Source organism: Helianthus annuus, chromosome 16 (assembly GCF_002127325.2).
Source record: "Helianthus annuus cultivar XRQ/B chromosome 16, HanXRQr2.0-SUNRISE, whole genome shotgun sequence".
NCBI classification, from domain to species: domain Eukaryota; kingdom Viridiplantae; phylum Streptophyta; class Magnoliopsida; order Asterales; family Asteraceae; genus Helianthus; species Helianthus annuus.
Genome location: NC_035448.2, coordinates 70312667 through 70340504, shown reverse-complemented (window position 1 = coordinate 70340504; position 27838 = coordinate 70312667). Strand labels below are relative to the sequence as shown.

General features: G+C 39.9%; 1 pseudogene; it reads left to right on the top strand.

The window, feature by feature from the left end:
- The first annotated feature begins 1016 nt into the window (after nt 1–1016).
- On the top strand, nt 1017–9080 carry LOC110889872 (annotated as a pseudogene).
- The last annotated feature ends 18758 nt before the right edge of the window (nt 9081–27838 follow it).

The following is a 27838-nucleotide window of genomic DNA, read 5'->3' as shown; positions in this document are numbered from 1 at the left end:
TCCATAGTCGGAGTGTAAGCGGGACTCGAAAAAAAATTAGGTTGGTTCGGATTGGGATTATTCGGGCTGGGGTTGTTTGGGTTGGGGTTGTTTGGGTTGAATGGATTCATGATTAGAGCAAATTGTATAAAAAATATGGAGTGTTTTTATAAAAAAAGGAAGAGAATTGGAGAAGAATGGGAGTAGAACGGGAGAGAATGGTATAAAAAAGGATGAGATTGTGGTATTTATTTAAAATGAAAATGAATTTTTTTTATTAAAAAAGCCGTTAAACAACGGCTATAATATTCAAAAGAGGAGCGGCGACCCCGGCTGTGGGGTGCCGGGTATGACGAGCCGAGCCTCAGGGGGCGCTGTGAGGGACCGGCGCCGGTCCTAGCCGGGCCTCAGCCGGCCCCCGTACCTTCTAGTCTAAGAAGCCCATCTTATTTGACTGATAGAATACCACAATTAAAATAAGGAGTAAATGTTGAGGTTAAGGAAGAAAAAATCTATTTTGATTTCGCAACTACCCTTTTCATGTAATAACTTACTCTCATATTTCTAAACTATTACAAAGATGATGTTATTTTGAGTTTGAACCATTGATAAAATATATAATGGTTGAGATGAGTTCTTTAAGTTCTGATAAAAGTTAGGAGCTCAGTAAAAATGTTTTATATAAGCGAAGAGATAAAACGAGAACTCAAATTATTAAGAGAAATCAAAGAACTCATATCGACACTCAATTTGATGTTAAAGCTAAGTTCAAAGTAACAATCCCTTTAGATATAGTCGCATGATGTTAAAGCTAAGTTCAAAGTAACAATCCCTTTAGATCTATATATAGTCGCATAAATCGTCCTAAAACTTCAAAACTTACAGTCAACTTTTATCTTAATATGATGTAAATGTCTTATCCTTTACCCTAACAAGTGTTAGATTTTAGGGTTAAGTTCAATTATATTTAAGGATAACTTTATCATTTTACTCGTTTCCTTAAAAACGTCTTATAAAATAAAAGATAAACCCAAAAAAAACTCACTCAATTTGTACACCCTCTCTCTACCCCCTTTCTACGCAACATCACTTTCTTCTCCAACTAAACCTAAATCACACACCACATCCTGACCGGAATGCTTTCTTCTTCATCCAAACCTAAGTGGTGTGACTAAGTGGTGTGACAGGATTGGATGATGTTAGGGTAGAAAGAGTAAGTGGCCCTTCCCCCTTTATAAAAAAGAAATAATAAAAATAATAATTTCCGTCTACCTCCCATTCTATTCCTTTCAGTTAACGTGTTGAAAACAAAATGTCCAACTAATTTTTTACAGAGTTGACCTACCCCACCCAGTTGACTGGCGAGTGATCTTTTATCTTGCACCATTTGGGATCAGTGGAGGATAGCGACAATGGTTGGTCCAAGAAGGCCACAGTTCGTGCTCTTCGGTTCCTCCATCGTTGAATATAGCTTTGGTCAGGAAGGATGGGGTGCCGCTCTTGCAGACATCTACGCTCGTAAGGTTCGTACTTGTCTCTTCGTTCGATTGTTCTCTATTCATTACGATTGCTAGTATGTGCCAATGTAAAACTGGTCATAACTATTAATAAAATACAATACTAGAGGAAATTACAATAGAATGAATCTTGATAAGGAGACCAAGCTCATGTTCATCACAATACTGTACTTATATATCATGTATGTACTTAGATTATGTTTTATTATTTAAAATGTAATTCTCTATTTAATTTAAATGGTGTAGGCAGACATATTTATGCGAGGATATGGTGGTTGGAACTCGAGGAAAGCGGTACAAGTTCTAGACGAAGTGTTTCCCAAGGTAATTTCTTCATTTTATCAGCTTTTATTTGCGAGCATCCTCTCATAGCAAATGTGTCAATCCTAGATATATCGCGTAAAAGAAACTCTAGCCTAAAACTAAAAGGAAACGGTTGAGTATCACACAAAGTTTATTTTTTAAAGGCTTGGACTATCCGGACACCCTCTGCGCCTATTTCCACACTTTTTGTGCCCTGGACGCCTCGTATAGGGCTATACGAGGCGTCTAAGCACTGAATTCAAGGGGGTCTCAGAGGGTGTCAGGCACAAAGTTTAAGAAAACCTATACGAAGAGTACAACCCTATACGAGGCGTCTAAGGCTTGGGTTTTTTTTGGCTGAAATAAGGGGTGTTTTGGTGGGTTTTGGTATAATTTTTTTGATAGTTTTTGAAGATGTGTTTTTTGGTTTTAAAAAAAGTTTTGTTTTTTTTTTTTTTTTTTTTTTTTTTTTTTTTTACACTATAAAAAAGTTATTGTTTCTTAAAAATCAACTATTTTAAAAATCAGCTCTTTAAATATATTATATCGATTAAATATTATAATGTTTTTAACATTTTACTTTTTTAAATATTATTCTTCCGATTAAAATTTTATCTCGTTCAAATATTGTTTCCGTATTATATTCAGGGGATATATTGTTTCCGTATTATATTCAAAACATATTTTGTTTCCGTATTATCTCAATTTAAGACAACAATCATTAAGTAACCGAATAACTGAAAACGAACATAAATATGACATATATAAGATAACTTTGTACATCTATAACAAAAATATATAAGATAAGTTTGTACATTCATAATAAAAATAAAAACAACAACAGGTCTATGCATCCAAATCCAAATCCGAATCTGGATGCTGCTGCTGATGTGGTGCTTGAGCCGGTGGAAGCGGTATCGGGGGTAATTCCTCTCTCTCTCGTCTATCCTGCTCGGCCCGTACCAGCCAACCTACCAAATCGTTGAGCCTGTCAAGCTCGGCTCGTACATCCGGATGTAGCGCAGCTCCTGGGGCATGACCTGGAATAACGTGACGTGGAAACTGAGGCGCCCCGGGAGGTGGCGGTGGTTGTGTCACCGCTGCACCGTCTACATCCACCGGAGGGTCCTCCACGGGCACTGCATCAGCAGGATCTGGCGGAGGATAGACGGGCTCGAACTGCTCTGGTAGGGGCTCCTCTCTCCATATGCCCCCGTCGCGGTTTTTAAACCGCGGGCCAACGGGGAACCTCTTGAGCAGCTTCATCCCCCACAATGACTGAAAACCCATCCGCGTCGGCATGACTGGCAGCGTCTGTAGATGTGGGTCCTGGTGCAGTACGAGGCCCAATGAACGGGCAATGACGGTCACGTACGACCCGCCATACAAAAATCCGCGCTCCTGCCGGTGATGGGTGGAGGCGTAGTACTGGGCTAGACCGTATGCTAGTGTGCACGGCCTCCTGTACAACAAACAATAAAAGAAAAAAAGATCTGTGGACGTACACCACTCACGGTTGTAGCCGCGCGCTGCAATAGAAGTAGCGAGCATATGGTGCATATACCTGCAGATAGTGTTAGCGAAATACAGAAACAGAGATTAATAAACAATACACATAATCACAATAATTGCCGTAATAAACGTACGTACCTGTATAGTGGGTCCCTAATAAACGACACCCTCCCCTTCGACTTGTCATGCTCCCAATGATTTGCCCCCGCAATCACCTGCCAAAACCCTAAAAGAGTGGGTCTGTCAACCACCACTAGCCCCGCTGTGTAAACCTCAGTCTCGATCTCCCCCTGCATGTATAAACCACAATGCACCGCAAACTCTGCTTCGTCATCGAACGCAAAACGCCAGCGAGCCTGCAAGAAACCTCAGGCGGGGGGGGGGGGGGGGGGAGCATCTGGGTGCGGAAGCGGCACTGGGACCCCAGGAGGGTGAAATGTAAATGACGAAATGAACTCGACCAGCAGCTCCCTGTAGCTTGGCGTGTGCGCCAAATCAAAAAGACGATGCCACGGCGAATCGACAGGTATAAACCGACGCACTCTAGCCGTCTCACCAATCGCATCTATCGCATCCCAGTCGATCGCTGAATGCGATCCAATGTGCATCCTCCTAAGCTTCTGTGACGGGCGGCATCGGTGCCGTCGGGAAACTCTAGATACGGGTGACCCTGCAGCGTATCCGGAGGCGGTAGCCGTCTCCGTCGTGGACCCTGCTGAACCGGCTGACCCCCCGGCGGTGCCCCATCAAGCTCTAACTGAATGTCATCGTCCTCCATAATCACATCTCGTATGCACGAGACGTACGGATTGAACACTGGCGGAATGGCATACTTAAACTGTTTGATGATTCCCTCGTACTCGTCCCCAATGATTAAATGAAAACCGTGAGCATCTCGTGTCTCTTTCTTCGTAGAACTCTTTGAACGGCTTAGGCTCGCTTTGGGTTTTTGGGACCTTATAACCGACTGTTGAGAGGCTTGTGACGGAACGTACGAGCTGTGGCGAGGTTTATCGTACTTACTTTGTCGGGAACCTTCAAAGCACGTGTTTGCATCACCGAAGGAGCTTCTCCTCAATTCTTCATCTATACGAGAGGCCTCGTCCAACCTTTATTGTACCTGCTTTGTTGTTGGTCGGCCACGAGTATTTTATTGGAGAATCGGTGGTTTCTTGGTAGATTTCTTTGGAGTCAACACCGCTTTAATCTTTGACATCAGGCTTTTTTGCTGAGCTGGGGGGTGCGACTCTAATTGTTGTCTAACAATATTTAGCTCTTCGACCACGTCAACGTCATCGTCTATCAATTTACAACTTTGGAAGTTAAGTTTCCGCCAGAAGACGCCTATGTCTTCGAGTTGAATCTGCACGTTTAAAAACAACATTGTTCAAGTCACATGATTAACGGAAATATATCACACAGGTGTTGTACGTTTAACAATTATTACCTTCACGCATGTACTTTTCTATCCTACAAGCACAGGGCAACCCACAGCTGTACCACACTTGGCAACCACATGATGAATGAAAGCGCTCCAAGACATCTAGCTTCCTAATTGCCTCTCCCCTCAACAAGTCAAGGGCTGTATGGGATACTTTTCCAAGTAGGTGTTGAAACATCAGGTGTTTGTGGTGGTTCATTCTTTTTTCGATGCTTTCTTGAAAAGTCTTCCTTATTTCACCGAACTGTGTCTCAACTATATCCCGGACACAACCAACTACACGGTCCAGCGAGCTCCTATCTAGGACGTATCTCTTTAAGTTGGCGTGTTGGCTCTCAACTCTGTTTGTGGTACGATTACCAAAGTTGCGTCTTTTATCGGTCCACGCAAAGACGAACATCTCCTTATAGTCTTTTAGCCAGTTATCGTACACGTAATTGAAGACTCCAAAAAAGTAAAAATAATTTAATAAAATTTGCATAGGTGAATCGTATGTTATTGGAAAAACTTACTAGAACGTTTGAACTCCACAAGTCGCTTTCGCATGTTGCGCAAGTGGTACTCGTAGATGGGTATGGATGGAGACTCAATCAATGTCCCCCAGAATGACAAAAATTAATCCCAGTCTTCGTCTGTGAAGACACCCTTGTAGTGCTTCATAACATTCTGTTGTATGTGCCACCTGCAAAGAAGCCTGGAGGCGTCTGGAAATACTTTAGCACACGCGCCCATAAGGGCTAGGTCCCTATCCGTTAAAATCACACGTGGCTCCATACATTCATTCAACATTGACTTGACCCTCTCAAGCACCCACACAAAGTTATCACCCCGTTCTTTACTAACAACGGCATGCGCGATAATAAACGATTTGTTGGTAGGCGTCATACCAACAATCTGGATAAATGGCATATTGTATATATTTGTCTTGTACGTCGCATCGATCAGCATGACGTGGGGGAATGCACGCCACATGTCTCTCGAGTACCGATGAAGAAAGAAGATCTCTGTTACGATCTCTGTTCCGGGTTCCTCCCGTGTCTCGTAAATAAAATCGTTGTTTATCAACATGTTTTCTAGTGACTGTATGGGAGTCAATCCTTGTCTTTGTTCGGCTCTAATCTTCGCTACAACGTTTTGAACGTCTTTCTTAACATGAAACCTGTCGGGGTCCTGCTTCCTTATCGTTTGAAATATTTTGCGCGACTCCATGTTTTGAGCTGTCAGCTGCTCGATCAGTTTCATTTCACTTGGAGTAAACCTTCGCACAAACGCGTGGGCCGACAGGTCCTCACAAAGTTCGTGGTTATGTTCAATTTTTCCGTCTGTTATCTCCCAGGTTTCATACGGCTGGTTTCGCACTGCCAGCAGGTAAAACGGGCAACCGGTTTTTTTTGCTTCCGGCTTTTCTAAGTGTTGCTGTAGTCTGGTGCTCACCACCATGATCACATTCAAGCCATACTCTCCCGGTTCTTCCCCCGATTTTCTTTGATCGACGGGTGACAATAACGAAACCATCCGCGTTTGCTATTTCTTGTATCCGTTTCTTTAGTTCATCTAAAGAGTTGAAAATCTGTAACATCGACAATATTAATAATAATAATAATAATAATAATAATAATAATAATAATAATAATAAAATAATAATAATAATAAAATAATAATCATAATAATAATAATAATAAAATAATAATAATAAAATAGTAACTTATACCTGCTTTTTTAAGTACGGACTGTTCAGGATGGGAGGTGCCTCACCACTATATCTACCATATCCACCATAACCACCATATCCACCATATCCACCATATCCTCCAACGTCCGGATTGTTTTGATGAACGTAAGGAGTGCTCGGGGAAATGAATTGCTGATGACCACAGTCTCTTCCGTATCCACCGTATCCACCATATCCACCATATCCATTGTCTCCTCCGTATCCACCGTCTCCTCCGTATCCACGGTCTCCTCCGTATCCAGCGTCTCCTCCGTATCCACGGTCTCCCCCGTATCCACCAGCATGGTATGAGTCATCTACAGGGGCTGTTTCATCAACAGGAGGATGCGTGTTCAAATCTAGAAACGGTCTGTTTTATTTTCCTTGTATACTAGACACAACCTCCTCTTGCTCATTAGAATCAGGAACACCAGACTCCTCCAAAATAGATAACCGTATCATCATTAGTAAATAATAAACTAAAACAACAAGTAATTAAAACATTTAAGCTAAATACTGCCCGAAGACATAGTTGCCGTCCCAATATGATGACATTTCAGCACTCCGGGATGATAAGAACGCAAATACAAACAACAAGAGTGTCTTTCGAATAAATACAAGAAGAAACAGAATGTGTGAATGTGTGTGTTTGTTGAATGCTCGGGTGTGGACCAAGAATGCAGTGTATGTTGCACTTTATGTGAGATATAGACGCCTTGTATAGCTCTAGACTCCCCGTATGCCTTTAAGTCACATCTCAGACACATAGTCAAATCAGTCAGTAAGACGCCTCGTATAGGCCTACGAGGCGTCTAAATACCCTCATTTTGGTCCCTCGTACAGGCCTAGACTCCCCGTCTGATGTGACTGATGTGACGTGGTACGAGGTGCAGAAGCTGGTCGGGAAAAGCAACCCTATACGCCTCGTATAGCCCTACACGAGGCGTCTAGAAAGGTGTGGAAATAGGCATTAAGGTGTGTAAATATGTAGACCCTTTTTAAATTCACAAACCTCCTGTATCATTTTATTCAAAATTAAGATTATTACTGAGATAGATGATACAATTTTAGTAATCATATATGACACTAATTACTTACAAAAGTTTCAGTTACTTTGGACAAAGGTGTTTAGATCAACCCAACGTGACCCAATTTTCACTTTTAAATTGCATAATACCTTATTTCCCTTTTTTTTTAAATTCCAATTTCAGGAAGATGCAGTACAACCATCTCTGGTGATAGTTTATTTCGGAATAATGATTCAGTGCGTCCACGTCCAGATGGCCCTCATGTACCTCTTCCTGAGTATGTTGAAAACATGAGGAAGATATCTATCCATCTCAAGATTAAGTTTACCACAATGTTTGATAATGTTACTGTTGCACTAATTAATCATACAATAAGCACGGAAAAAATTTATTTAATAGGTATTCTTAGGGTTTTTTAATATTGTTTTAGTTAGAGGTGGCGAACAGGCGTCAGGTAACGGGTGAAAACAGGTATCGGTGGGCATTTCAATAGTAACCTAATTTCTCTACTAATGTTATACATCCAAGTAATGTATTCTAATACAACCATATATGTATTCTTGTTACCAGAGCCTTTCAGAGAAGACACGCGTAATATTTCTTACTGCACCTCCGGTAAATGAGGCTCAACTACTTCAAGTTTTGGGGTGATATGATTATACTGACCTAAGTTTGGTTTCTTTTTTTTTTCCTTGTGATTAATTGACAAACACTTTAATATTTCAGTCAGGATGGTCGCAAAAACGAACTGTGCCAAAAATATGCAGATGCTTGTGTAGAATTATGCCAAGAGATGGGGATTAAAGCTATTAATCTTTGTAACGCGTTTAAGCAGCATGATAACTGGCTGACAACCTGCTTTACGTGAGTATATATGCTTTCAAATACTTGCTTTACGGGTTTTATTTTTATCTAACGGGTAAAGATACAAAGTAACTTAGAGGAAATTGGGCTGAAAGTCAGCCAAAGCTTATTTTCAACACGTAAAACCTAAAAAATCATTTTATTCGATAAATTAGACTATAATTAAAAAATTTCTACTTTTCAAATTTGTATTTGACACAGCAGCATCTAATTGCTTGTATAATGTTTATTTTTTTCGTGGAGAAAAGTGTTGCGGGCACGCAACCCTTTTCAACCTGTACCAAAGAGTTAACCATCTTGACCTGTTACCCAACTTGAACAACCCGTCGTTTTGCTGCCCCTTAAATAATCGAATATGAAGAGTGGATGGTTGACTAATCATGTTCCCAATAACAGAGATGGGGTGCACTTAACACCAACTGGGAGCAAAATAGTGGCGAAAGAGATACTAAAAGTCCTCAAAGAAGCTGACTGGCAACCGAGTTTATATTGGGAAGATTTGCCTGCAGAGTTTGCTTAGAATTTAACTGAAATATAATGTATTAAATAAAAATAATAAAAAGCTATATATTATTTTAAAAATAAAGTTACTATATTCAGCGTACTTCATAAACTACATATATATATATATATATATATATATATATATATATAATATCTTCATCTATTTAGTGAAGTTTCAGGTTGTATGACTTCCCTGCATGTGTTATGTTGTTTTTATTCCATTCTATTGTAAATTGTTATCCGGGTCGGTTGTTCAATTGTGTATTCTTAGTTAGGGACCGCCCCAAACCTGCGCAAGCGTACATTATCAACTTTTTTTACAATTTATAATTATTGGTTTGAATTACTGCGCTAGTAGCTTAGTACACGGGAAATCCAAGTATCTAAAATAGCCCATACATTCGAATAAGAATTTAGGATGTGATTTTGATTTGGGTGTTGGGTTATGGTTAAATGCGCCATAAATAGGTTGGCAAGTCGACTTGTAAATTAAACGGGTTAAACATGCCAACCCGAACATGACCCGTTTATTTAACGGGTTAGATATGAACCTCCACATGTTTTGTCCGGTCATGCTGTACCGGATTTTCTGATATTTGTATGGCTGCTTTATTTGTCACACCCTGACTTTTGAGGAAGCGTGATTATGGTGTGACTTTCTTAATACCATTGCATTCAATCATAACAATCAACTATATGATAAAACCATAGATTTGTCATCCATTAAATAAGTTTAAAACGTAACAACATTGTGTTAAAACGTAGACTTCAAATTCGAGTTTTACAAACCATACAAATTGTTTATGAGTTCACTAAGTACTCGTCAAAAGACATCAAATAAAACATAGGTTTTGGAGACATGTCACGTCCAGTAATAAGACACACTGTCCAAACCCAAGGACCATGGATGACATCTTTATTCCTAACGCAGCATAAAACTTCCAACGCCCGCCAGATCCACTTACTAATTCCCAGAAATACATGTAGTTTGAAAACATCAACAAAAGTTGAGCGAGTTCATGTGTTTGTTTGTGTCTATGTATAAACCTTTGAAAGTATGTCTGTATGTATGTAAATCCTGGTATGAAAGCAACAAGGAAAACAGATCACCAATGGTTTGCAAGGCCATTGATATGTGTGAAGTGATGCAGGAAAACTCAAACCTAGCAGGTTTGTCTCCGGGAATAAGACATAGTCACCACATGGGCCACCCTGGTCCGCATGGGTGTGGGCTCGCTACACCCAAATAGATCTATCACTCATGTCCCTCGGTCATACAACGAGGATTAATGGCCTTAAGTGTTGTACCCACCACTCACATGATCAAGTAGTACCCTTCCTTAGCTAACCATACCATGTATAAAACGTTTGTAAACAGTTGTAACATGTATTTCACCACCGAAGTTATAAAACTGAAACAGTTAAAAGAAAAGGGGGTCATGAAACTCATAGTCTTGCGTCTTCGGGTCACAGTAACTCAAAGCTCCTTTGGTGCACACGACTACCTACAACGTACTAATGTCTATCAGACGAACGGGTCGTGCCTTGGTTTAGTATTAGTGTCTTTGAGTTATGTTTCTTTCATGCATTTGGTATTATTCCAAGTTATATGGCATTTTTATGGTATTCATTAAGTATTCATACGTGTGGGAATACGTATTTTATGGTATTCATTAAGTATTCATATACTTAAATTTATATTAAACTTTCTGGAATATTATTTCTAATAAAAGTCCACCAAGATATATATTTCCGAAGTATATATATATATATATATATATATATATATTTAAGAAATATTACTTAGAAAAAATATTTATAATTTTTCTCTTGGCAAAATATTTGTAGTTCCAAAATAATATATTTTCAAGTCTAACTTTATAAAATATATATAAACTTATTTTTATCCAAAAATAATGTATTTCAAGTTTACTCAAGAAAATATATATTCTTCCCAAAAATAATATATTTCTAATAATTCCAAGGAAAATATAGATATTTATACTTATAAAAATGCTATATTTATAACTTTGTGATATCATAATAATCATTTTCGTTTCCTTGTGTCCAAAATATTATTTACCAAAATATACTTGTGAATTTAGTTCCAGAATATTTTGTAAGTTACATTTCTTGTTCGGTTTCGCCAATATTTTGTGTGTAACTTGTATATTTATTCCCTTTTGGTAATAATTTGGATTGTAATCCTTGGTATTTTGTGGTGTTATATTATTACATGCCCTAAAATAATATAACTAATACACAAAGTATACAAATAATCACACACATTGTGTCTCCTAAATATATATTTCCCAAATACATATTTAGTCACTTTTATTTATGAAAACCAACCTCCAATATTTGTATTTTTGTAACAAAAAATTATGGCTAAGTTTATGTAACCATTTATTGTTGAAAATACACTTGTAAGTGTATGTTTATAAATAGTTTTCTAAGTGTTTATATTTTTAGAAAATTTTGCCATAGTTTCCCCTAAAAATGGAGGTTTCCATGCTTTCAAACATATCATTTTCTTTTGTAAAAATCATCACAATCAATTCACAATCAACACTAAACAACCCTTACTTATCAATCTTGCCAAAATCATGCATATTCTACTACTTCATGAACTTGAAAGTTTATGAAAATTTGTAGTAACTTGGTAGGGTGTTTAGTAAGTTTAGTTACCCTTTAAAGTGTGGTTGTTTATTTAAAAACATCATTCTTGAAAGACTTAGATGTTTACAACTTGTAATCATGTTTTACAAAAATGTTTCTTCATGAAATTCTCTTGTTACACAAGTGTTTTTCCACAAAAAATGAGATTAGTTTATGTAAGAACCAAGTTTTAACAAAACTTATATTTCTAGCTTGGTTTCTTTGAGATTAATCCATGAAATATTTAGATTTACAAGATTAACAACTTACTTTAATCATGGTTTTTCAAGAAAACATTATTTCCTTCAAGTTCATGCTTTAAGTGTGGATGATTCATCATCCTACAACAATTTCTACTTTCACATCTTGCTAAACTATGTTTTTAATCATGATTTAGCAAGACCTTATGATGATTAACATCACTTCTACAAACAATCAAAGATCAACAAGCATAACAACTTATATTCATGAAGATATCTTTACTAAACAAGCTTATTTTCATGTTTACTTCATATGATTCTTTAGTGTTCTTGATATTTTTGATCATGATTCACTATTAACCACTAAAAATAGATGTAAACTAGCAAGATTAAGATTCTTACCACTAGCACAAGGCTAGGGATGATCAAGGGGATAAAAGCAAATAGAGAAGGTCCTTCAAGATCCAAAGCCACCAAGCTCCTTAATCTTACTTCTAGCACCCTTGTATGATCTTAGAATGGATGAAGATGAGTGATTGAAGGTGGTGGTGGTTGTGCTTGTGTTCGGCCGAGAGCTCCCAAGAGAGGAGAAGGAGAAGTGTGTGAAGTGTGTGTGTAGAAATGAATCCTTGATCTTTTATGTCATACTTATAACCATGTTCTCCAATTACCTCTTGGGTTTTATGTTTTAAAAAGCACAACTAGATCTAACTAACAATTGATAAAATCCACAAAGCATGGGCAAAGTATGGCCGTCCCATAGGTGGTGGTGGGGGGGGTCTAGGTGTAGGTTTAATTATCTAGTTAGTTTAGGGTAAAATTTCAAGTATATAGTTAGTTACTTGGTTACATGATATTTTATAGGGTGTTATGATGTTCGGGGACCATAACTAGATTGGTAATATTAAAACAATGCTTCTAGTGTAAATTTGATGTTTTGGGTAGTGTCCGGTTGTTCGGTTAGATACTGATTCGTTAAAGTGCTAAACTTTGCAGTTTAGTGTTCTTTATGTACCTTTTTGTGACACTTTTAGTTCCCAACACTTAGGAAAGCATTCAGGACCATTTTATCATGTTTTTGCATAATATTAATGTGTTAAAATGCTGATTTATGCTGAATTTTGCTGAATTCAGCACTTTGGGTGAGTTTTAGGCACTTTCCGGCATTTAAACTATCACCTAGAAAAGCAGTTTTGTGATCCTTACTTCCCTACACTCTATACTAGTGTAGTACTTGGTTTCTGGCTCATTCTATGTCTCAACATACTGTCTGTCTATGTACTGAACTCTGTCAGCATATTCCTGATTTATCAGTTAACTGTGCTAACTGTGCTTTGTGCATCATTTATGTCAATATGTTTGGATGCAGTAATGATATGACATTATGCAATATGTGATGCACATGTAAATATAATACAGTAATCATGAAGTAGTTAATTGTAATTCAGCACAATCATTAAGCATTAATCAAGATTAATTAATTGTACAGATACCTGGATTTTTGACAGTTGTCACATTCTCCCCCTGTTAAGAAAATTTCGGGAGTTGTCACATTCTCCCCCTGTTAAGAAAATTCCGTCCCGAAATTTTAAGCTTTACTATTAGCAGCAGGGGTGTTAGGGAATAAATGCGGATATTTCGCTTTCATGCGGTCTTCACCCTCCCAAGTAAACTCTGGGCCGTGACGCGCGTTCCATCGAACCTTAACAAGTTTATCACTACTCCTTCTAGTTTTGTTAACTTTCCAATACGTAACCTCAAATGGTTCTTCTGTAAAATGGAGTGTGTCGTCAATGTGAACTTCGTCCGTAGGATTAACCACCGTTTCCTGTGTTGGACTCTTCTTCAGGTTGGATACATGGAATGTATCATGAATGCCATTTAGTTTTGTCGGTAGCTCCAACTTGTATGCTACAGTACCAATCCTTTCCAGGATTCTAAACAGTCCAATATATCGTGGGTTTAGCTTTCCACGCTTCCCAAAGCGTGCCACACCTTTCCAAGGTGAGACTTTCAACAAAACCATATTTCCCACTTCGAATTCCAAAGGTTTCCTTCTTTGGTCCGCATAGCTCTTTTGTCGGTCACGAGCCACCTTAATGCGTTCTCGGATCTGTATGATCTTATCTGTCATTTCTTGAACCAGTTCGGGACCACCTAGCTGTCTATCGCCTGCATCTGCCCAGCATAACGGCGATCGACACTTGCGTCCGTATAGAGCATCAAACGGTGCAGCTTGAATGCTTGTATGGTAGCTGTTGTTATAGGAGAACTCAACCAAAGGTAGGTGAGTGTCCCAACTGCCACCCAAGTCCATTACGTAAGCTCGTAACCTATCTTCAAGTGTTTGAATCGTTCTCTCACTTTGACCGTCTGTCTGTGGGTGAAATGTCGTGCTCAAATTCAATTGAGAACCAAACGCTTCTTGGAAAGATTGCCAAATCCTTGACACAAACCTTCCATCTCTATCAGATATAATCGAGATAGGCACTCCATGATGTGCAACTATCTCCCTTAGGTACAACTCAGCTAGCTTACCAGTGTTATCCTTTTCTCTGATTGGCAAAAAGTGTGTAGATTTCGTCAAGCGATCTACGATTACCCAAATCGTATCATGACCTCTAGGTGTCTTTGGCAACTTAGTTATAAAATCCATTGAGATTTGCTCCCATTTCCACATGGGTATCTCAGGTTGCTGTAGGAGACCTGAAGGCTTCTGATACTTGGCTTTTACCTTGGCACAGGTTAAGCACCTTCCAACATAAGTTGCAACATCACCTTTTAGTCTTGGCTACCAGTAGAAATCCTTCAAATCTTGGTACATCTTGTCCGATCCGGGATGGATCGAGTACCTTGATTTATGAGCTTCATCAAAAATCACGTTTCTAAGACCACCAAAGAGGGGAACCCAAATTCGTTTCATAAAACACAATGTTCCTTCCTCATTGGGTACCAACTGGTTCTCCATCCCATGGAGATATTCATCCTTAAGATTCTCCTTCTTAAGAGCTTCTCTCTGCGCAGCACGAATGCGCAACGAGAGGTCTGTCTGTATAATCATCTCCAAAGCCCTAACCCTTATGGGCTTAATCCTCTCTTTTCGACTAAAGGCGTCTGCTACCACGTTCGCCTTTCCTGGGTGGTATTTGATTTCACAATCATAATCGTTTAGCAACTCCACCCATCGTCGTTGTCTCATATTAAGCTCCTTCTGATCAAATATATGTTGTAGGCTCTTGTGATCTGTAAAGATCGTGCATCGGGTGCCATACAAGTAATGCCACCAAATCTTCAATGCAATCACCACTGCGCCTAACTCCAAGTCATGCGTGGTGTAGTTCTTCTCGTGAACTTTCAACTGGCGCGAAGCATAAGCGATAACCTTGTGTCGCTGCATCAGCACACGGCCTAATCCCTGGCGCGAGGCGTCACAATATACCACGAAGTCGTCGGTGCCTTCAGGTAGGGATAAAATAGGTGCATCGCAAAGCTTGTTCTTCAGCAACTGAAAAGCTTCTTCTTGTTTTTCTCCCCATTCGTACTTCTTATCCTTTTGAGTAAGGGAGGTCAGCGGTTGAGCGATTTTAGAAAAATCCTCAACGAATCGGCGATAATATCCTGCCAAACCCAAAAATTGTTGGATTTCGGTTGGCGTCTTTGGAGTTTCCCAATCCTTAATCGCCTCGATCTTGGTGGGATTCACATGGATTCCATCTTCGTTCACTACATGACCAAGGAATTGTACCTCACGTAACCAGAACTCGCACTTTGAGCACTTTGCGTATAGCTTTTCCTTCTTGAGCAAATCTAAAATGGCTCTAAGGTGTTGTTCGTGCTCTTCCTTCATCGTTGAATAAATCAAAATATCGTCGATAAACACAATCACGAATATATCGAGATATGGCTTGCAGACTCTATTCATCAAATCCATAAATAATGCTGGCGCGTTTGTCAAACCAAACGGCATCACTAGGAACTCGTAATGTCCATATCGAGTTCTAAAGGCAGTGTTCGGAATACTCTCTTCCTGAATTCGTAGCTGGTAATAGCCTGATCGAAGATCGATCTTGGAGTAATAACTCGAACCTTGTAGTTGATCGAAGAGATCATCAATCCTCGGCAAAGGATACCGATTCTTGATGGTTAACTTGTTCAGCTCGCGGTAGTCGATACACATGCGAAAACTACCGTCCTTTTTCTTTACAAACAAAACTGGAGCTCCCCAAGGCGAGAAGCTTGGTCTGATAAATCCCTTGTCCAAAAGCTCTTGAACTTGCGTTGACAGCTCTTGCATTTCTGAGGGTGCAAGTCAATATGGTGCCTTGGCTACAGGCGCGGCGCATGGGACCAAGTCAATATGGAATTCGACTTGTCTTTGCGGTGGCAATCCTGGCAAGTTTTCGGGGAAGACCTCAGGGTATTCCCTTACAACTGGGATATCTTCCAGCTTCGGCTCTTCGAACTCTTTATCCACAACGTGCGCCAAGAAGGCAACACATCCTTTCTACAAACACTTTCGGGCCTTCAAACAACTGATAATCCTTAGAGGCGTATCATGCTTCTCTCCATGCACTACAATCGTCTCTCCATTCGCGAACAAGATTCGGATTATCTTCTCATGACATACGATCTCTGCTCGGTTACTTGATAACCAATCCATTCCAACTACCACATCAAAGCTTCCTAACTCGACTGGCAGAAGATCAAGCGTAAACTCACGCTCTCCAAGTTCTATTACACAGCCTCTATGTTGGACCGTTCTGATGTCCTTAAACGTCAGCAAAAGTAGTTCATCTCAGTTTACAAAGGCGGAATCAAAGTAAACCAAGTCAAAACAGCTTGTTCCTTCCAATTTCTCTTTCTATTACTGATTGCGAGTCTTTACAATGATTCTGATACAAATCCGACAGCACCTCGACTCACAAACACACACATTCGTTACTACTGACCGTTTGAAATAAACCACTATATATAGACCCAGGCTGTCCGTTTGAACAAGACACAACATGTTCAAACGGACATGCTTCAAACGACCATGCTTCAAACGGTCAAGCTTCAAACAGACAAGTATCCTCAAACGGTCAGGGCCTTTCAAACGGCCAGGATACCTAAAACCTATACAAACCCTAATTTAATCAAGTTTATACACTCGTTTAGCCTATCTAGACATAAGACTTGATAAGACGTAGTCAGCAGACATTTAGTGCACCAACAGACTCCCCCTTGGATGTTGACGAAGTCTTCGGCGTCAAGTCTTTAGTCTTTGTCTCTTCACAACTTTGTCTCCTCATTGTAACAACTCAATCTTCATAGGTTCAAAATCTTTTCCGAGCTCCATCTTCAGTCTTCCCTTTGGATGTTGATCCAGACTCCCCCTTTCACAGACTCCCCCTCTCAGTATGCTGGAATCTGAGGTCTTGTTCTGGTTCAAGCTTTGACAATTAGCTTCCGTGGGAATGATGAAGTTCAAAACCTGTTTAACCTACACTCTCTACCTCAACATAAGTTTCACAAATTTATAACAATTGAATTTAGTAAACTTACTGGTAGATATCATTTACAACAAACATATTAGTTACATCAAGTTCAAATGAATGACCTTGATTAACCACATACACAATCTTTCAAATCATTTATATATGTCATTTAAAGTTTTCAACATATTCTCCCAAACCTGTTCATCATGTTTAACACTCGAATTTTGAATATCAGCTCTTCAAAATCAGCTGTCGAAAATCTTTTTGACTTTTCAAAAATTTATGCTAAAACACAATCTTTTTGGATTTTTGTCTTTAATGAAAAGCAGTAAAGAAATATTTACAGATAATATTTTTGTGAGTTTGTGTTAGAGGATCATATCAGTTTTTGAGACAAATCACTAGCACCGTTAAGCTTTAAACATATTAAGTTCTAAACGATTCACATTGATTGTCGATATAGTTGTCCTCTTAAATTTTCACACAATTTTCAATCTATTCAGGATACGATTTAGATGTTTTAGGAACTTAGCTCAATTCATGTGTCCCACCTCTTGAATATACTCCCGTATCCAGAATCTCAATATTCAGTCTTACAGGTGATTGTACTAAAATGATGTCTGTACATAAATTAGGACATGCGAGAACTGAGGGATCTCAGGTCGATACTTCCGTATGCGCAGAGAGATATCAGTTTCGACTTTGGTATGTCCCCTTTAGAGGATCTTTTAGCTACAACGGATGATTATCAATTTTATTGTCTAATCAACTGAGGGCTATAATGCTATGTTTCAAGCATTTCAGGCAAAGCATTATCCAAGGACTAGATCAGAACTTCCGTTCAGCAGAAGTCCCGGAATAATACCCCAGACATCAAATAGTAGAAAAACCTAGTATATCAGAATAAGAAACCTTTCAAACGAGATTTCAGGGGTTACCTATATATCCAAGTAGTGTTCCCCACAAATTTCACAAGTTTGAAATTTTAGGTTTATATCCCCAATAAATCTACTAAATGTGTAAAAACCTATCGACACATCATCAGTGAGACCGTTTATCACATTTGACATTTCATTTCTTTAGCATGCTATGATAGTCCACTGATGTACTATCATTTCCTCTTTTCTCAACAAAACTCATTTTCACTTTTTCAATGTTTTTGGTATTTTCAAATTTTCTAATTTTTTTAAATTTTTCTCCCCCTAAAATCAAAATATGATTCAATTTTGATTTTCAAGGAAAAATTGAAAACAAACTGTACAAATAAAATGACAAACTGATATCGAATCACTTCAATTCGCCATTCATTTTGCATAAACAATCAGAACTCCCCCTGTCAACAAACTATTTTCCCATTTAGATTTCAAAACACTTAAGTTTGTTTTAATCAAAATGGTTTTTCCGGAAAATTAGTTTTGTGTGTCATTTCACAAATTCGGGGTTCTTTCATCATATTGTTTTTCCTTTAATCACTTGTAGAAAATCAAGTACAACTTAATGTCCCTGATTTACCACATGTAGGTCGAAAAATCACCATAGTGAAATTTCTCAAGAAATGTGCCGATTCATGTTCCACGCTTACCAACCTGGGAACTCCGGCAAGTCAGGATTTTTCATTTGAAAAGATCCACCCAAGACTGACCAGCCTTGGGTTTGACAATTTTTGCCTCAACAACTGGCTCTTCTGGTTTCGCCATACTAGAATCATTGCCTGAGTGTGGCTTGTCTGACTTTGATCTGTCAGATTCATCGCCGACACCCTTCTTTTTCTCCTTTTCCTCTTTTTCTTTTTTCTCTTTCTCTTCTTCTATCATTTTCTCAGTTGGAGTTCCCACCATTTGTGTTGCCAATACTCATCATCTTCTTTGTATTCCTTGATGATGGCTTCAATATCAAGCGTGCTGTCATCAATCGCAATATTTCCATTTTCATCAAGATAACACTCCCTTTTCGAATCCCATCTTCCCGCTCTCCTAGCATCCGGATAGATACGAGAAATTCTAAGGATTTTGTATTCGGCAAGCATTTTCCGATAACAATACTTCTCCTCTTCAGTACGATCATCTTTCCACGGAATAGGTTCATCGTTCGCCATGACTTGAAATACCTGTTCAAACGAAATGGTTTCAAACGGTAGTCTTTTCAAACGATTGTCTCTCTTCAAACGGAATGGGCTGTTCCGTTTGAAACAACAATATTTTCAAACGATAGATGTTCAAACGACCACCTTCAAACGATAGAATTCAAACGGTTACACTTCAAACGATATGATTCAAATTCAAACGACAATTTCAAACGGACTCCATTTTCAAACGATTGTTCAAACGATAAGTCTGTTTTCAAATGGTATGATCAGTTTCAAACGATACGCTCAAACGGACTGTGTGTTTTCAAACGATTCGTTCAAACGGAAGGTAGTTTTTAGTCCATTTTTACTATTTTTACGTTGAATTTTGAGTCCAAACTTTCAAGGATTCGTTATCAATGTGTTTCGTTTGATGTGTGAATGTTTCAAGTCATTTTAACCGTGACAACTAGTTCAAATCAGAAAAGAAAGGTAGAAGTAAGATAATCCGGCGATTTCAAGCTGTATTTGGTATGAACTCCTCGTCCTGAGCTCTGATACCACTTGTTGGACCGTTCTGATGTCCTTAAACGTCAGCAAAAGTAGTTCATCTCAGTTTACAAAGGCGGAATTAAAGTAAACCAAGTCAAAACAGCTTGTTCCTTCCAATTTCTCTTTCTATTACTGATTGCGAGTCTTTACAATGATTCTGATACAAATCCGACAGCACCTCGACTCACAAACACACACATTCGTTACTACTGACCGTTTGAAATAAACCACTATATATAGACCCAGGCTATCCGTTTGAACGAGACACAACATGTTCAAACGGACATGCTTCAAACGACCATGCTTCAAACGGTCAAGCTTCAAACGGACAAGTATCCTCAAACGGTTTCAGAGCCTTTCAAACGGCCAGGATACCTAAAACCTATACAAACCCTAATTTAATCAAGTTTATACACTCGTTTAGCCTATCTAGACATAAGACTTGATAAGACGTAGTCAGCAGACATTTAGTGCACCAACACTCTAATGACTTCATTCGCTTCTACTAGCTTTCCATTAGCTAGTTCTATTGAATATGGAATATCTAGCTTATTGGCAAGTAACCCAAGTATGTTCTTAAATTCTAGGGATACAAAGCTATAATCGGCACCAGTATCAAACAGTACAGATGCAAAGTGTTGGTTGATAGGGAACGTACCCGTAACTACGTTTGGATCTTGGCGAGCTTCCCTAGCTCCAATGTTAAAGACTCTTCCTTGGGCCTGATTGTTCCTTGGGCAATCTCTCTTGAAATGCCCGATATCACCACAGCTAAAGCGGCCTTGTCTATTCCCAGTACCGCCCCGATTTTTGTTTGCTCTGCGGTTTCCACTACCAGCTTGGTTTCCAGAACCACCACGATTTCCATTTCCTCCCTGGTTGTTTCTATTACCATCACCGTTTCCACCACGGATTCCATTGCCATTTTTTCTCTGGCCACCATTCCCACGACCAGTACCAACCCAACATGTCTCCTTTGAATGACCATTCTTTCCACAAGTTTCGCACATCCTAACTATACACTGGCCGACATGATGATACTGACATGCATTACATTTGGGCAAGGTGCCCAAGTATCCTTTTCCTTTGATCTCAACACCCGTAGCAACACTAGTAGCAGCAACTTGTGCTTCAACTAGTGGGTTAGCGTCCTTACGCTTGTTGGCATTGCTGCTCGCACGAGTACCCTTCTTGAAGTTGGAGAACTTCCTCTTGTCCTCTCCAGACGACTCGACATGAGTCTCCTTCTTCTTTCCATCAGAGATTGAGAACTTGTTTAGCCTAATCGCTTCTTCAGTCAAGGCCACACTCAAATCAATGGCCTCAGTGATTGTTGGAGGCTTTGATGTCGTCACCATGCTCATGATTTGGGGTGCCAATCCCCAGATAAAACGCTCGATTCGCTTGAACTCCGGTTCAACCATGTAAGGAACTACGCGAGACAGGTCATGGAATCTCTGTACATACTCAACAATCTTCGGATCATCCATCTTAAGATTCCAGAATTCAGTTTCCAATTTCTGAATCTCAACCCTTGAACAGTACTTCTTGCGTATAAGTTCTTTCATCCCAAGTCATAGCATACGCAGCTTCCTCTCCCAGAGTCTGAACCTGAAGGTTCCACCATGATAGAGCTCCGTCTAAGAACAGTCCCGAAATGTAAGTGACCTAGTGCTCTGGTGCACACTTGCTCATCCGCAGCACAGAATTGGTTTTCTCAACCCATCTAACGAAAGCTACAGCACCTCCAGTGCCGTCAAAGTTCAGAGGCTTGTAATCAAGGAACTGCTTGTAAGTATAGCCTGTACAAGTAACAACATTCACAGTAAGCATTAGCAAACGCACATTGAATGTCCAAACGTATCGTAATGTGTCTTAAATGACTTAAACATTACCGTGAGGTGGGTTATTTCCTGAGGTACCTCCGATGTGTTCAGAGCGCAAGGCCTCATGTTGTGCGATTGCTTGTGAAATCCGTTCTTGCAGTTCAGCCTATGTTGTGGGCAACTGATTGTTTCTTCGAGGAGGCATCTTCTATAAAGAAGATTGTATTGGTCAGGCCTTATGCATATAGTAAGTAGTATGTGTATAATAGCGTTTGTCATAACAAGTAAGCATGCAATCATATTATAAGCAAGTAAGTTAACAACGTATTTAATGAGAACATTGCGATTGAGCTTTCATTAATCATCGACCACAGATACAGTTACATGTTTTACAAAGTATCACATCACATCAAAAGGGACTACAGGGTCACACTACCCTTATCCAAAATGTCTATCTATCTACCATAAGTCATGCAAAAAGTGGTCTCCAAAAGGCTTCAATAGCTCAACTCAATAGCGGTGCTCTCATCAAAAGCAAGCTACCTACATAAAACCAAAAACCAGCTATGCTGATGGTGGTGGGGGAGGAGGTGGAGGAACAAAAAGCAAGCTGCACACATGCGATAGCTCCTCCTCAAGATCATAAACGTGTCGCAACAGATAACTGATTTGCTGATCCATGGTGAGAAATCGAACATCAAAATCTGGATAGGGCAAAAGAGGAGCAAGTGGAGTCGCAAAAGGTGACGGACATGAACAAGGTGGAGGACGTGGAATCCTCTCAACCTCCATAACTCTATGACACAGGATCTCCTGCTGAAGCTGCAATGACAAAAGTAACTCATCACTCGTGTAACCAGCAAAGTGCGAAGGATGGTAGGGATCAAAAACTGGCATGGTGTTCGGCGGAAACCATATGAGTGGCTCGCCTAGTGGTGAAGAAGTAAAATGAGCAGTAGGTGTATACTGAGGCATGTGAGGAAAAGCTGCTATCACGGGTGGGTCATGGCCAGGCTGCTGGCTAGAAGGGCCTTCCCCTGGACGGGGTGCGGGAATGTCCTGTAAGAAAGTGATAGGTAAGTCGGCACGGTGTACATCTGACTCAACCTGATGAAAAGGGGCAACATCAACAGGTGCATGTGTATGTGTGGGAGTAACATGCTCAACAAAAGAAGGCACATCATCATCATCGTCTATCCACCCATTGCTGGTGAAAGCATATCGGGGGTCGATCTGCCTGGCAAAAGCAGCAGAGTCAGCGGGTGCAGGAATCGAATCTGGTACAAGTGGTGCAACAACAGGTATGCCAAAAGGTACAGGATCATGATCATGATCAGGTAAAGGCTTGGGTGCTGGTATCGGCTCAGGATCAGCGGGTGCTTCAACAGGCTGATCGTCAGGGGCAAAGTCTAACTCATGGTCCACCTCAAAGTCGTGTGGAGGAATAGGTGCGGCAGACAGGGCCGTGTCAGTATCAGAATCAGTGGGGTAACGCTGTACTCCTACGGTATGCAAGGTAGAGGATGACACAGACTCAAAGGAGTCTGGAACAGGGTGATCAGAGGAAACCTCAATAATAGGAACCTCAATGAGTGGAACAACAATGACATCTTCAGCTAGAACTCCATCACCCTGGGCATCATCAGGGGGACCATCCATAAAGAGATCGACATCATCATCAGACAAGACATCAAAAGGCAAATCCTCGAAAAGAATGGCCGCAAGAGGCAAAGGGGCGAGGATCGGAACCAGGACATGCTCACCATCGGGATGTCCGAGGATGAGTTGGTCCTGGTCAGGAATAGGAATAAGAAAGGGATCCTCGTCGGGGATACCATCAGCATGCAGTACATCGTCGTCAAAGTTGGGCAGTGCAAAAGGCTGGAAATCATCATCGTCATCCGACATTATCTCCGGGTCACTCTGATGCGTGTTAGTGTATATATGTTTTAGATATATATTTTAAGCCCTTTTTACACTTTTTAGCCAAGTTAAACACACATATGGGCAAGTGCACCCATCGTGGACGTAGTATAGTGTTGGTAAGATACCGAGGTCGTCCAAGGACACAAGAGCTTTTAGTACCGGTTTATCCTCAACGTCTAATCAAATCAAAATGTTAGAAAAAAAAAGATTTTTAAACTAAGAAAATAAAATTAACTAAATGCTGAAAAATAAAATAAAAATAAAAAACAGATAGACAAGATGAATCACTTGGATCCGACTCGTGTATTAGTATAACCTTTGATTATTTTCGCACTTTTGCACTTGTTTAAGAGATTATCTTAGTTATTGTAGTAGGCCTCTCTTTTGAAGGCGACGTTACCCTCAACCCAGTAGTTTGAGTCAGCAAGGATACAATCCTAAAGGGTCAGATTATTGAAAGATAATGAATTAAGTTATTAATGCAAATTATGGTAGGCCCCTCTTTTGAAGGTGACGTTACCCTCGACTAAGTAGTCTGAGTCAGCAGGGATACAGTCCTAAATAGCCGGGTTATAGTATTAATAGTAGTTAACTTATGAGGGGGTCAAAGAGTTTGGATCCCCGCCATCCAATACCTTTGGGTATTGAAGGAGATCCTACTAAATTTGACCCAGGTCCCTTGCAGGACCTCTAAACGCTGAACAAGGGCAAGACCCTTACCAAACCGTTCCCTTAACCCCCGACCAGGTAGCCAACATACCTCCATATAGACCGTGGAGATATGAATGGTGAAAATCTTTTATTTTATGTAGACAGTAAAATAATGCCAAGACACCACGGACAAACGATAAGGAAAAGTCACCTTCAACATAAGCAACTAGTTATTAAAGTCATTAATACAAAACCAAATAAAAAGTGCAAAAGATTAAAAATAAAAAGTATTATACTAAACACTTGTCTTCACCAAGTGATGTAAGAAACTTAGGCGAACATGGCCTTGATTGTCAAGAACTCTTACGATCAATCTTGGATCCCGAGACGACTCACACACTCTATGATGGACAATGGATGATGGTGGTGGATGATGGTGTTGTGATGGTGGTGGGTGGTGGATGAAGTGTGAGAGAGGTGGTGTCAAGGGATGAGTTGCAATGAAGCCAAGCACTCCTATTTATAGGCTGAACAGAGGCCTGGGCACGGCCCCGTGTCCGCTGGGCACGGCCCCGTGCCTGTCTGACACTATCTCTCCTCATTAATTGTAATTCGCAATTACAATTAATGCGCCTGCAGTACTTTGGGCACGCCCCCATGTTCACTGGGCACGCCCCCGTGGTGAGCAATAGAAGCTTTTATAGGTTTGTCTTTTCTGCTGCTTCTTGGGCACGGCCCTGTGCTCGCTGAGCACGGGGCGTGTTCAGTCTTCTGCCTTCTCTGTTTTGCTTGGGAGGATGCTGTCGAGGGGTCGGGCAATCCACTTTTGTTCCTTTTCTTGTATTTATGTTAGATTTAGCTGCCTTTTTGCTTCTTTTGTTGATTTGAGCTCATTTAATCCTAAAAATACAAAAGGAAGACAAAAACACATTTTTTCCAACATTAATACTAAAAAAGGGTTAGTTTTATGCCTCATTTGATGTAATTTATATGTCGCATTTTACACACATCACACTCTCAGTGTCGGAGGTAAAAATCTCTGGCTCTGGGACAATCTCATCGTCCGAAACGATAGCCATGGGGTCGATAGTCTCAGATAGTCCACACTCAGACGAAGACATAGTGTCTATAACAAAACAATCACAGCTTATGCACATATATCAACAATCATCATTAAGCATGTAAGTAATAACAATGTAATCACGTATCCGTCCTAGTCTTCCCAGACTACTCACTTAGTTTCCCAGGCTAACCTCCCAGTCTTCCCAGACTGAACTACTTAGTCTCTCAGACTAAACCTCCCAGTTTCTCAAACTGAACTACCCAGTCTCTCAAACTGAACCACCCAGCCTCCCAAACTGTACTACCCAGCCTCTCAGACTGAATCATAAACATAAAGTTTGAAATGTGTTTTCGTGTCTTTTGTTTGTAAAAATGTTTGTTTCCTGGATCTGGGCGTTTCGTGTATGCAATGAAAACATGTTTGTAAAAACGTTTTTGTGAGAGCCCTAATGATTGTAGTCTAGACTCGAGAAGGAATCCTAGTTCGCTACAATCGAAGCTCTGATACCAAGCTGTCACACCCTGACTTTTGCGGAAGCGTGATTATGGTGGGACTTTCTTAATACCATCGCATTCGATCATAACAATCAACTATTTGATAAAACCATAGATTTGTCATCCATTAAATAAGTTTAAAACATAACAACATTGTTTTTAAACGTAGACTTCAAATTCATGTTTTACAAACCATACAAATTGTTTATGAGTTCACTAAGGACTCGTCAAAAGGCATTAAATAAAACCAAGATTTTGGAGACATGTCTCGTCCAGGAATAAGACACACTGTCCAAACCCAAGGACCATGGATGACATCTTTATTCCTAATGCAACATAAAACTTCCAACGCCCGCCAGATCCACTTACTAATTCCCTGAAATACATGTAGTTTGAAAACATCAACAAAAGTTGAGCGAGTTCATGTGTTTGTTTGTGTGTATGTATAAACCTTTGAAAGTATGTCTGTATATATGTAAATCCTGGTATGAAAGCAACAAGGAAACAGATCACCAATGGTTTGCAAGGCCATTGATATGTGTGAAGTGATGCAGGAAAACTCAAACCTAGCAGATTTGTCTCCGGGAATAAGACATAGTCACCACATGGGCCACCCTGGTCCGCATGGGTGTGGGCTCGCTACACCCAAATAGATCTATCACTCATGTCCCTCGGTCCTACAACGAGGATTAATGGCCTTAAGTGTTGTACCCACCACTCACATGATCAAGTAGTACCCTTCCTTAGCTAACCATACCATGTATAAAACGTTTGTAAACAGTTGTAACATGTATTTCACCCCCGAAGTTATAAAACTGAAACAGTTAAAAGAAAAGGGGGTCATGAAACTCACAGTCTTGCGTCTTCGGGTCACAGTAACTTAAAGCTCCTTTGGTGAACACGACTACCTACAATGTACTAATGTCTATTAGACGAACGGGTCGTGCCTTGGTTTAGTATTTGTGACAACCCTCACAATTACAAGTATCCGTACAAGTAATCAATATTTAATTTGTGCTTAATGGCTGTGCTTGATTACAACTGTGATTAAACTGCTTTCTGATTTCTTTACATACATACATATGCATCACATTTCATACTTTCACTCCATTTATTTCACACAAACTTTAGTGACGAACTTGATGTACGAAGCACAGTTAGCACAGTGAGCGGATAACCCAGAAAACATGCTGACAATGCCAGCACCTAGACAGACAATGTTTTTGAGGCCAGTATGAGCCAGAGACAGGGTACTACACTAGTAGGGAGTGTAGGGAAGTGAGGACCATAAAACTGCGTCACTAGGTGATAGTTATAGTGCCGGGAAGTGCCTAAAACACACTCTAAATGCAGAATTATGCACTTAACAACAAAATTCAGCATTTAATTATGCTAGTAATGTGCAAAAACTTGACAAAATGGTCCTGTATACTTTCCAAAGTGTCGGGAATTAATTGTGACACAAAAAGTATTATAAAAGACACATTACGGATTAATTAAGCACTTTAACGGAACAACACCCAACCGAACAACCGGACTTTACCCGGAACACAAAAATATGTTAAACACATTGTTTTTATTTTTCTAAGCTAGTTAGGGTCCCGAACACCCTAACCCACTATTTATTACTTAACACACATAAACCACAAACTAGATACTTAATCTCCTAACTAGATTAGTAACTAATACTTGAAACCCAACCCTATACCCCCCCCCTTTGGCGACGGTTACCATGGGGGTGTCCCACCCATGGATTTGTTGCAATATTTTAATGGATCATGTTGGCGATTATGAAGCATATTACACAAAGGGTAATGAAGTGTTGGAGGTTATAAGTGTTAACCTCAAGATCATCACCTTCTCACTTCACAACATCCATTTCACTCAAACACTCTCCTCTCCTCCTTCCTTGTTTCGGCCTACCCCAAGCACAACCACCATCACCATCATTCAAGCTCATTCATTCAAACTCTAGTGATCCAAGGGTGTTAGAGATCACACAACTAAGCTCGGTGTGTTCGGAAGCTCAAGGACTTCTCTCATCTTTTTTTATCCACCACATTTCAT